Source organism: Coenobita brevimanus, chromosome 21, assembly GCF_032717465.1.
Source record: "Coenobita brevimanus isolate Jiangsu-jjx chromosome 21, ASM3271746v2, whole genome shotgun sequence".
Lineage (NCBI taxonomy): Eukaryota > Metazoa > Arthropoda > Malacostraca > Decapoda > Coenobitidae > Coenobita > Coenobita brevimanus.
Window position 1 is genome coordinate 34,103,996 of NC_136974.1, and position 12,500 is coordinate 34,116,495.

Genomic DNA, 12,500 nt, shown 5'->3' on the forward strand with positions numbered 1-12,500 from the left:
TTTAGATGAGTCATAGGCGCCTGGGAGGGTTAAAGGTGCCTTTCCCTTTCAATAAGTAAATAAAGAGATAAATAAATGGAACCGAGAGCAGAAAACAGAAAATGACAGGAATTAGACCGACAGGAATTCTCTCTTTTAGCTTGGAATTTGAGTTCGCTTACCCCTTGCCTCTCCACGTCCACTTCCCCCCCCCCTCTTCCTCCACCACCATCCTCCCCTCCCTCCCACTCCCCCCACCCCTCCCCCTCCCACTTCCCCTTCCCCTCCCCCGCATTTCGGATCAAAGCTTTCCTCTCATCTGCCGATCTGGAATCTGGAATCATCACGTGCTTTCTCCTTTTTCTTTTTCCTCCCTTTTTCCCCTCCTCATATTCTCCTCCTGGTGAGAACGATCAGACGGGAGCAACACCACCTGGGGAGGCAAAGGCACGCACCGAGGATTGAGTCCGACCGTGGCAGGATGGGGTCAGGTCGATCAGGGTCAAATCCACGTCTCTTATTCATAGATTTTATAAGATTTTCATTCTTACAGAGGATCACTTCAGGAATTGCGGTCAGTTTTTTTTTTTCATCGCCTCGAAGCCTAATGAGATCACAGAATTTCGAGGCTGACTAGCAAGATGGGGTCAGTTCAAGTAGGATCGAAATCACTTGACTCGACAGGTTCCCACACACAGACAGAAGCACTTTAGTCTTGATACAGATACGTGGGAGACCAGGCATTACTGAGGTGGACCATTGACAATCTTGAATGACGGGTGGGATAATTTTACCAGGTATGAACGTGACCTGGCCTGACCTAATTAAACAGAATCCAGGTGAGGCATTGACCACAGATGTTGAGACTGGCGTGGGGGGGAGGTTGAATGTATTAAGTGTTAACCTTACCTGAGCTGACCTTAACTGGCTTGATCCGACGACCTAACGTGATCAAACATAACTGGGATAGTCGCTGATTATACTTATTTACAGTAATACAAGTAGAGCAGGAGAGCATTTGTCAAGTTTCGACCTTACCTGACCTAATCAAACATACAGGTATCTGAGGTGAGGCATGACTGCAGACCAACAGTAGAGAGCCAGGGAGCGAGGCACCTTGTGCTAAACTGACATGACCTAACCTAACCTACCCTTACCTAACTTTATCCTAACTCAATTTGACAACCTCACCTAGCCATACCTAACCTATCTAACCTAACCTGACACAACCTAACACAGTCCTATCCTAACCCTGATTAAGACTGACTTTAACCTAACCATACCCAGCCTGACCTACTCTAATTAACCTGACCAAAGACAACCAAGGTGAGGCACTGACCGTAGACCTTGAGGGTGACAGGGCGAGACAGCTTGTGTTGAGTGTTAACCTGGCACTCGTACACCCCCGCGTCCCTCAGCTGGGCATACCGCACCACCAGCGTCCATTCCGAGCTGCCTTCTGCGTGCACCACCTGTAGGAGAGGCAGGCGAAGGTATGTTAGCTTAAAGCAAGTTAGGTTAAGTTAGGATAGTGTGGAGAAAGACAAATAGTATGCTGTGGTGGTGGAAAGTGCTGAAGTGAGCTTAAGTGTAAGTTAGGAGGGTATGAGGGTAATCAAACAGTACGTGAAAGTGACAGAAAGTGCTGGAGTGAACGTTATATAAGTAGAAGGATATGAGGTAGGCTAAAACTAAACTGAAGTGATAAGAAGTGCTGAAGTGAATGTAAGTCTATGGTAAAAGGGTATGAGGGCAAAGAAACAGTCCGTGAAACTGGAAGAAAATGTAGGAGTAAATATGAGAGTAAAAATAGTAGCAATGTGAGTATATACAACATGAATGACTTTAGGAGTACAATTGCCTTGAGTTGCAAAGTGACCAGGTGAAAATAACAACAGTGAGAGGACAAAGAGACAGTAAGGCACATTCTAGCTGTCTAGGGAGAAATTCCTTACACTTTTTCTCAGCGATATATCTTAAGCACTTCAACCTTAATTATTTCTAGTAGGTAACTGATCCAAACTATGCCAACGGTAAAAAAATAAAAAAAAAGTGTGATACGTAATAAGTCGCCGAGAAAGAGGTGTTACGAAGCATTGCATGATACTGGGAACACGGCAGGATCTGTAGGAGGAAAGGTGAGAGGTAAAGTGGGTGTGAACGTTAAAGTAGAAATGGTTTTGTAACACGAGGAAATAAAATAAACGAGTGGTTGGAAAAGGAAGAGATGCAGATACAGAGAGAGAGAGAGAGAGGTAGTTTGCGTGATTTTCTGTGTTTTAGTATGCGTGTGTTAGTGTGTTTTCGTGCTTTTGTTTTTTCTGCGTTCTTGATCTGTATGTGATTTTTACTGCTTGCTTGCTTGCTTGATTGATTGTATGTATGTGAACGTGCTTGTGTGTGCGTCTGTGGGTGCGTGCGTGCATATGAGCTTGCATGCGTGTGAGGGAATGGGGAAGTTAGACTGCAAGAACAGATATTGAGGTAATGATACAAGAAATAGAGGCAAATTGTCCTCAAAATTTTCTGTAAGGAGAAAATTAAAGAAACGAAATTACTGCTCCTTTATATTTTCTACAACAACTTTGGCCACTTATACACTCTCTGCAGTTCCCTTCCACTTTTCCAGAGTTAAGGAAACGTTTAAGAGGTCGGTAGTTTTCTAAAAAATTTAATAGCATTACTGAATGACATAAATCGATATTGGTAAGTTTTTATTTCGATGGCACTTTCTGGGGCGCACCTCTTGAACTAAATTGGATAATCTCTCTCTCTCTCTCTCTCTCTCTCTCTCTCTCTCTCTCTCTCTCTCTCTCTCTCTCTCAACAAACCTCACCTTCACCTCATCGCAACACGCACCTCCACTTCTTCCTCTCTCTCGCAAGACACACACACACACACACACACACACACACACACACACACACACACACACACACACACACACACACACACACACTCCCTCCTCCTCCACACCCACACTCACACAGTCCTCCCTCCTCCACACACACAGAAAATATTATATCCTTGTTTACACGCACAAACACACAAGCAAAATGGCGCACAAACATACACTCAGGTTTCCCGGATTTATCGAGGACAAAATCAGCTTAAAATTCCACCATTATCAAATTTGCAGCACAAGTGGGCCAAGGATGGAAAAATATCGCGACCTGGGTTTAATTTCATCTTTGTTGTTGGTGGTGGTTGGTTGATTTATTTTACTTTTGCTACCTATAGGCGATTGTATTTGACGTAGGAAAGAACAGTTGTGGTAAAGGAATAATAATAATGATAATAATAATAATAATAATAATAATAATAATAATATTAATAATAATAGTAGTAGTAGTAGTAGTAGTAGCAGTAGTTGGCCTAGGAGTAGTAACAGTAGTAGTAGAAGTTTGTAAATTTTATGTTATCGTTTTCTCGGTGAAAGTTTCAAACTTTTATAAACCCTCCTGGAAACTTCTCAAATTTTTTCATTAAAAAAGATGAAAATTTTCAAAGGCACTGGAGTAATGCAAAGTTTCGGGAAAAAATAATATAAACTTGTGGAACAGATATTGAATATATGAAATTCATGATTTATCGAAAAATCAGCACAACTTTGATCTGATACACTTTCTTTTTTCAGTACTTTGTGGTGAAGGATTTACTAGTTTTTGTTTTTGCTACCGTTGTTGTGAAGGATTTTTATGCTTTTCCTAAGAATGGTGATGATGATGATGATGACAGTGATTAATTTGTAGTGGCATATTTTGTTACGAATATGTGATGATGCAAGTTTGTGTGACATTTTTCCTATTGCCTTGTGGTGAGACATTTCTGTATAAGTTTATGGAAAGGCATTACTTTTTATTCCCTTATGTAGAAAAGGATTCGTCATTAATATCAAGTTTTCAGTTTCGTACTTCTTCCTTGTAATTTTGCGGAGATGCAACTTTTTTTAACACTTTCCTTTGAAACCTAATGACGAAACAGTTTTTATTTCTATCAGTCTGAGTACCTTCTAATTTCCTGGCGAGACAGATCCTTTAATCTGTGCTAGTTTATGCCCTGTGTGACTTATATTTCTACTACTTTGTTGATTGATGAGTTTCTGTATGTATTTATGTATATATATATCTAAGTATGTATGTGTTTTTTTATTCATTTACTTATTTACTTACATATTTACTTACCTACTTACTGATTTTGGTGTGAACTGCATTTAGAGAGCTCACCTGAAATCTCTGGTCCGCAGAGTAGGTGTGGTGGCCTGCCGTCAGAATGTGTAGGTCCCGCTTCCGGAGCCACGTCACCTGTGCAGGAAAAAAAAAAAAAAAAAAAAAAGGTAAGATATTAGCAAGGTGTACGAAGACCACAAATAAATATCACGGGAACCAAGATGCAAAAGTATTCGCAATGAAGGGTTACATGAGAGAGAGAGAGAGAGAGAGAGAGAGAGAGAGAGAGAGAGAGAGAGAACGCAATTTATCGCTTCTTCATAGTGTTCATTCCATTCTCGCATTTTTTTTTATTATGTTTATGCCCGACTTGGGGTATGGTCTTATTCTCCCACGTGCCACACACCTTCATATGTCACCCATTCAGCACCAATTCCCACAGTTCATGCTGAATACATACTAAAGTTCTTAGCTGACGGAAGTGCTTTTGTAACATTATGACGGGTCTTATGGGAGATCAGTAAAGGCTGTTATAAAGGAAATCATGTAATCAAATTCCTATGCTCCATGACTCCAAACAAAAATAAAAAATGAATAAATAAAATAGAAAATAGACAAGTTCTCTTTACTACACAGAATGGCTCAAAACATTCCTCCTCCACCACCCAGGACTACGTTTCACAGACATATAAACACACACCCACTTCAGCCATACAGCCAAGTAGGATCCTTCGTGAATCCCCTTCAGACACTCATCCCCCAGAAACTGCCCTTCCTAGAGAGACACGAGTGCACCCAGCCAGATTACATTGCCTAATAGATAGATAGATAGACAAAAGTGCAGATAGAAGATAGAGATGATCGATAGATAGAAAGACAAACAGGCACAGATAGACAGAAAGATACGGACATCTATACATAGATACATACATACAAAGAGAGAGAGAGAGAGAGAGAGAGAGAGTGCAAGGTGCAGAGGCGGGCGGGGTGAGGGGGAGAGGGGAGAAAGAGAGTAAGGTGACAGTGAGTGAGTGACTTAAAGTGAAGGAAGACGTGATGATGATGAACGATGATGATGATGATGATGATGATGGGAGGATGACGATGGGGGGAAGAGGGATCAAAGAGGAGGGGACAAATGGGGAGAAGATGAGGGCGAGGATAAGATTCAAGAGGGAGGAGATGAGGGATAATGATGGTGATGATGAGAGGTGATGAGGGGCGGGAAGGGAAAAAGAGATCACCAAGGAAAGTTTGAAAGAAGTGAAATAGAGGAGAAGGAGGAAGAAGAAAATGCCAAGGAAATCGAGGAAGAGGAGAATGAAGAGGAGAAGGAGGAGGAGGAGGAGGATGAAGATGAAAATAATGCATTGTTATTATTCTTATCATTTACTTATCCTTTGTAGGCGGAATGTGACATATTTGGGTGGACTTAAAAATGAAAATAGAAAAAATGCGCAGTGGAATGTAATTTGCCTTTTTTTTTGGGGGGGGGGGGCCAGAATGAAAGGCTAATTTTTGTGGGCTTAAGAATAAATGAGGGAATGGAGAAAACAGGAAGAAAAAAGTGGAGGAATTATGTAAGACATAATTTTCATTATTTACTTTTTTGAGTGAGGATTAAAAACTAATTACCCTGGGCTAGTTAAAAAAAAAAAAAAAAAGAGAGAGAGAGGGAGAGAGAGGACTGGAAGGGAGAAAATCGTAGAGGAATGGCGCTTATGTGTTATACTGTTTTCATTACTCTTATTTTTTAGAGAGAAAAGAAGAGACTTATTTTCACTAGCTTAGGCAGAAAAAGGGAGAGAAGAAAAATGGAGGGGGAAGAAACGCAATGGCAGGACGTTTGTGAGTTATATCTTTTCAAGGAGTGGGTGTCTCATTTCTGTGAGAATAGAGCCTAAAACAAATGAAAAACAGCGGATGACAAAATGTTAGAAAAGAATTATTAAAAACGCTCAGAGGATGCTCACTGTTACAGTTACACATTATTCTCTCTGATTAATCGACAGCAATCCAATGGGCTGAGGTCTAGCTTCGCAGGTTCGAAACCTCGAAACCGTAAAGCAATGACTGATCAAACCCATATTTCCTCTGCACTCCCGGAGTTTCTAAGCAATGAGATGAGATACCAACCCATATGACTACTGTTCATTATTCTTGCAACAAGTAAAGAAGGATTAGAGTGATACAGGAGCACATGGGAATTGGTTGAAGTAAGGCCTTATGACTCTCCAACGAAGCACCTTACTGTATGGGGCTTTGCCAGAGCGAAGCATTTTGCGAATGAGAATCCTTGGGGATCTAAAATGAACCACCATATGAGGCTTCACTAGAATAAATGCCTTATGTGTGACAATCCCTACCCGTGAATGACCGACTGTGCTGCTCCTATAGAATTTTCTGGATCTAAAAATTCAGTTAGGTTTTGTCACGGTGTCTAAATGGAGTGAAGAATCTACTGACTGCAATCGATTCAGTATAATTTATTATTTTTATTTCTTTTGATTAGTACAAGAATGGTGGTCGTATTCATATGGGCATACAGGGCATTTTGGTAGTTCTTCCTATATCTCCGACCGGTGTGTTGATATTTTTTCTCTCTCTCTCTCTCTCTCTCTCTCTCTCTCTCTCTCTCTCTCTCTCTCTCTCTCTCTCTCTCTCTCTCTCTCCCCTGCAAAACACCACCACAGCCTTAACCAGCACATTACCCTGTCCCCCTCCAACTTATACCACAGCTCTCTCTCCCTCTTTCCCTGCCTCTTCGTCTCAGTACATAAGCCACACACCACTTTCCATCTCACATCCACAACAGCCATCATCCTCTCTCTCTCTCATCTATCTATCGATCTCCATTACATAACCCAACCACCATCTTCCATCTCACATCCAGTAGAACTACCTCCCCTCACTCTCCTCCCTCTACGTACCATCATCTCACCCACCACGTCACCACTTCCCTCACCCCACCAATAACTCTCTCTCTCTCACGTCAACCTTTCCTCTTCCTCTCACATTCAAGCACAACACACACGCGCACACACCGTCATCTTACTCACCATAATCTCCCTCTCTCTCTCTCTCTCTCTCTCTCCTTTTAGCTCAAGATATTTCCCCACTGACTGAGGACTGAGCGCTAACTTTACACACACGACAAGATGAGGCCCGGCTTTCATCTCTTTCAGGCACTTGTGTTATGCATCCACTTCCCTCGCCTTCGGTCTGTTACATTTCCTTGCATTCCTTTTTGTCTTTCCTGTTCTATCTTCTTCATTTCCCCGTTGTTTTTTTGTTCTATTGTTTTAGTTTTTTGGCTGCTCTTAGTGAGTTTGTTAGTATGTATGTGTTTTGCCCCTCCCTTCCGTTATTTACACTTCCTTGTCTTCCTCTTGTCTCGCCTAAGTTCGTAATATTCTTTTTCTTTTTATGCTTCTGTTCCGTATCTTCTGTGTGCTCACCGCCTGTGTATTGCTTTCTCATTGGTTTAGTTGTGTTCCTTTTTCGTCGGACCTTTTCTGGCATCTTAATATATCCGCGATTATCTTCTTCCTTTATTCATTTTCTTCATCGTCTGTTTACCGTATGTGTTTTGCTTTTTGCGTTCTCATTCGCTGTGTCCCCTTGCCTTTAGTTTGTGTCGTCTGTTCTAATTTCTTATATTCCTTTTCTTTTTTTCCCTCTGTTTTCTTGATTGTCTCTGGGCCGCATGTGTTTTGCCCGCACTTGTTTTGACCCACATCGTTTTCTTTCCTTTCGCTGCGTACTCTTTTGGTCTGTTGTCTAACGAGATAGGTAGATGAATAGAGAGGTAGAAAGAAAGAACGAAACAACTAACAATCATTTACATTTTTATTTCGAACCACAAGCGACACGAGAGAAACATGTCAAAAAGCAGCCCTTGCAATCGACAGACGCTGAGAGAGAGAAAATCTGACAGGATGATGGCAGGGGTGTTGAGGAAGGAGCCTGACAGGGAGAAAAAGGTTTGGAATATTGACAGAGTGACGGAAAAGCAATATCTAAAAGGACAGGTTGGCAGGTAAACGCATAAATGAAAGAGTCGAAGAAGTAAGGAGAGAGAGAGAGAGAGAGAGAGAGAGAGAGAGAGAGAGAGAGAGAGAGACTGTGGCTATGGTGGTGGTGTGGGTCCTGCATAATAAATCCTAAAATCTAATTATACATTACATGAACGAACTTTTGAAGGGAAACAGGCCCCCTCCTTACCTACTTCTCATTTTTCCCCTGCCTTCCCTCTTTCTCCCTCCCGCAGTCCTTTCCATACTCTCTCTCTCTCTCTCTCTCTCTCTCTCTCTCTCTCTCTCTCTCTCTCTCTCACACACACACACACACACACACACACACACACAGTCCTCTTTTTCTTCTTTTTTCTCTCATTCATTTTACATTTTTTTTTTTTCATTTTTACTGTATTCGTGTCATTAGGCATCTCCTATCAGTTCCCCCTTAATTTACCACAGTCCACCACAACCACCACATTCGTCTCTATCACCATCATCCATCACAGCCACCACTCACCTTTGCCGCAGACTCCCTCAACCACCACTACCACAGCTACCACACACATCACGACTACCTCCCAAAACAATTACCACACTCACCACATACACCATCTAACACCACAACCACCTACCACACCCATCATCTACCTCTACCACCACAGCTACCATCCACCACTTTACCACAGCCACCACAACCTATCACAATTACCACCCACCACAACTACCATCTGCCACACCTACCACCACCTTTAGCTAACAACCAGCATCACCACCACCTGCCACATCAACCACCATTGTACCAGCGACTACCACTACCACAACGATCAGTCTCATTTCCCATTACAACCAACAACCTACCCTCATCACCGCATCACCCACACCCACCACCACCACCACCCTACCTACCACACCCACCGCCACCAACCTCCCTACCACACCGCCAATCTACCTGCGACTACCTTTCCCGCTGTCAGTTCCCGGTAGGCATTAGGTCAGGACACGTAAAAATTTCTCTGCATTCAGTAATTAATATTCTCAGAACCAACTTTTTAGACTCCTGTATCGTATAATGAACGGAATCCCATTAACGTTGTGGCTCCTACGAGTTGCAGGTGAAAAGAATCGTCAGGTGGAGAGAGAGAGAGAGAGAGAGAGACAGACAGACAGACAGACAGACAGAGACAGAGAGACAGACAGACAGAAAATCAGACACAAAAACATAGACAATTCAGAAAACTTAATTCAGCAGACGAAAAAGAAAAATAATAGTCATAGGGTATACATAATTCTCCAAATGTATATTAATGAAGTTTTTAAATGGCCTTGAATAGCATAAGTGTGAGTCATGAAGAAAGTTTGGAACATTATTAAGAGTTATGAATGGGCTCTCAATTTTATGAGGAAAAGTGAAGTTCTTTTTCTCTTCTCTGTGTGATTAATGCCTTCTTAATTTTGAAGATTTACCCACATATTATTAAGTTACTGAATTATAAGGTTGATAGTGTGTGTGTGTGTGTGTGTGTGTGTGTGTGTAAAGAAAAAAAATCCTTGTGATGTAGGTAAAATTTTTCATTTCATCTCCGTTCCTGCCATTCATTTACGAAGGGTAAACTGTATGAGCATAAACATACATGTTTATAACTCAAAATAAATGAATAAATGAATGGATAGAAATGAATCTAATTGAATGCTAAAAAAAACGTAAATGAAAGATAAGTGTTAAATATCACTATAACTGTTTGTACTTGAAAAATTATATAGGAGTGAGTAAAAACACACACAAAAGTAATGCACCAAATAATCTTCATCCTAGGTTCAATGCAATCCTAAAACAACCACTGCTGATTCCAATGTGTTAAAATTCCAGACTGGTAAATATATAATACTGTCTATGAGTTCATGTTATATACGATGATTTAATGAACACTTTGAGGGTGTTTGAAGAGCAATGAGAGGGAAAACTCGGGGAACACACAGATACAAATATTTTGCCAGAAATAATCGTTCGGTGTGTCAATTTTTACAACTGTTGGGGTGGTGTGTCGACTTTTTTTTTCTTTTTTTTTTTTTAGTATACGTGCCTTAACTTGGAAAGGAGAAATATTGACTAGGTAACGGTGCTTCCACTGCCGCCCAGCTGAATGTAAATATTTTAAGTTCAAGTAAGTTTTTCACAATTTTGCCAATTTCCAGAGAAGACAACAGAATAAAATGATCCTGGACTACGGTCTCTCTCTCTCTCTCTCTCTCTCTCTCTCTCTCTCTCTCTCTCTCAAAACGCAGGACGATGAGCTTTGGAATATACGAACTGAACTGTATATACTGTATCATGAACCCTTTGAATCCGATTACGTATATATTGATTATTCTTGCTGCTTCTTGACATGGTACTAGTGAGGGACGCCTTCTCGTGGTGGCACTGCAGGAGATAACTCCATCCTGCAGCTCGCCGGGTTCACATTCAGACGATGTTACTCTTAAAATAAAGAAAATCGTCTGACATAATAAGGTGCTGAAGGAGTGTAGAGTAACATTTATTATTATTATTATTTATTATTATTATTATTATTATTATTATTATTTATTATTATTATTATTATTATTATTATTGTTGTTTCTCTTTAATGTTCTCCCGCTTGACTATCGCTACTGACGGAGCCACAAGCTTTACATTAGGGTATAAATAGAAAGATTGACAGACAGATAGATAGACAGGAAGGCAGATAGATACTCGCATGATCCTGGTCTCATCCTGGCCTGACGAAATTACAAGAGGGTGAGTAAAAAATATGAAGAAAGTCTGCCTCGACGGCTTAAAGTTCGAAGTACAAAGGCGAAGCGTTGAGAGGCCAGCCGGTGTGGGAGTATTGAGCCTGGGGATGTGTGTGTGTGTGTGTGTGTGTGTGTGTGTGTGTGTGTGTGTGTGTGTGTGTGTGTGTGTGTGTGTGTGTGTATTGTGGAGGAGGGGGGGGAGAGATGGGACTGAGGGTAAAGGTGGGAATATGGAATAGTGAGAGTACGTGTAGACATTTTGGCTGATGGGATAGGTGTGTGTGTGTGTGTGTGTGTGTGTGTGTGTGTGTGAGAGAGAGAGAGAGAGAGAGAGAGAGAGAATCACGGGGTACGTGTGTGAGAATGGGAGGGAAGTAAAGAATATGGAAAATAATAGTATATGAAAAAATTTACTGAAGTTGTGTGTGTGTGTGTGTGTGTGTGTGTGTGTGTGTGTGTGTGTGTGTGTGTGTGTGTGTGTGTGTGTGTGTGTGTGTGTGTGTGTGTGTGTGTCACTGTACAGGTGTGGTAGGTGTGTAATTTCGTACGAGTGCGGGGAAGTGAGGAGTGTTTAACGCAATACATCCTGTGACCTTTTTTTTTTTTTTAAGACTTGTTTTAGACTTCTCTCGCTACATCCAGGCTATTTAGATTCAATTTATAATAGACTTTTAGAATTTAAAGGTTTCAGCGTAGCCTAAATTGACCACTTTGTTTCAAGAGTATTTTTTCCATAGCCGTAGCAAGATTAAACAGAACAAGACGTGTTCCCAGACCTCCTATTCTTATCTTTCATTGTGATCTTTTTACATGGATACTTTTCTCAGACTAACGCTAGATGGTTTAATCTATATTGTTGAAACTGTGTCGTTAACTATGCAGCAAGTGTGGGCAGGTGTGGGTGTGTGTAGATGTGGGAGAGTGTAGGTCTGTATGCGTGAAAGTGTTTGTAAGCATGTTTGTGTCAGCAGATAAGAGAGTGTGTAGATATGGAAATGTGTACGTGTGTTATTATGCAAGTGGGAGACAGGGGTGGACATATGTCGGACTGTGTAGGTGTGGGAGAGTGTAAGTGTTTATGTATGTATTTATGTATGTACGTAAGTGTGTAGCAGGTATACTGTAGACGGGTGTTGGAAGGTGTGCAGAAGTGTGGGAAAGCTTAGACGTGTAATTATGTCGGCACTAACAGGTGTGGAAGTGTGTAGATTCGGAAGCATGTGTGTGGCAGGTTTAGAAAGCTATGGGCAGATGTGGAAGTATGTAGGTGTAAGCAGGTGTGGAGCAGGTGTGGAACAAGTGAGAGGAACCACGAAACAAAAACCGGAGCCCCCAGACGCAGGAGAGAGCTGTACCTGGCCAACTCATAAGGCTCTCTGGATGTGATGCCTGAGGGGATGGTAGTGGAGAGAGAGAGAGAGAGAGAGAGAGAGAGAGAGAGAGAGAGAGTGGTACAAGGACAAGTAGTACCTCAAAAGGTCTTATGATCCATAGGAGGAAGGGGGGGCAGATAGAGAGGGGGAGGGATAAGAAATTGGAGTGAGAGAAAGAGGGAGTGAAG

The 12,500-nt window shown here is 41.6% G+C and overlaps 1 pseudogene; it reads right to left on the reverse strand.

Annotated features, from left to right (window-relative positions):
- The window catches only part of LOC145392147 (zwei Ig domain protein zig-8-like), a 55,275-nt pseudogene that overhangs the window by 8,908 nt on the left and 33,867 nt on the right, over positions 1 to 12,500 (reverse strand).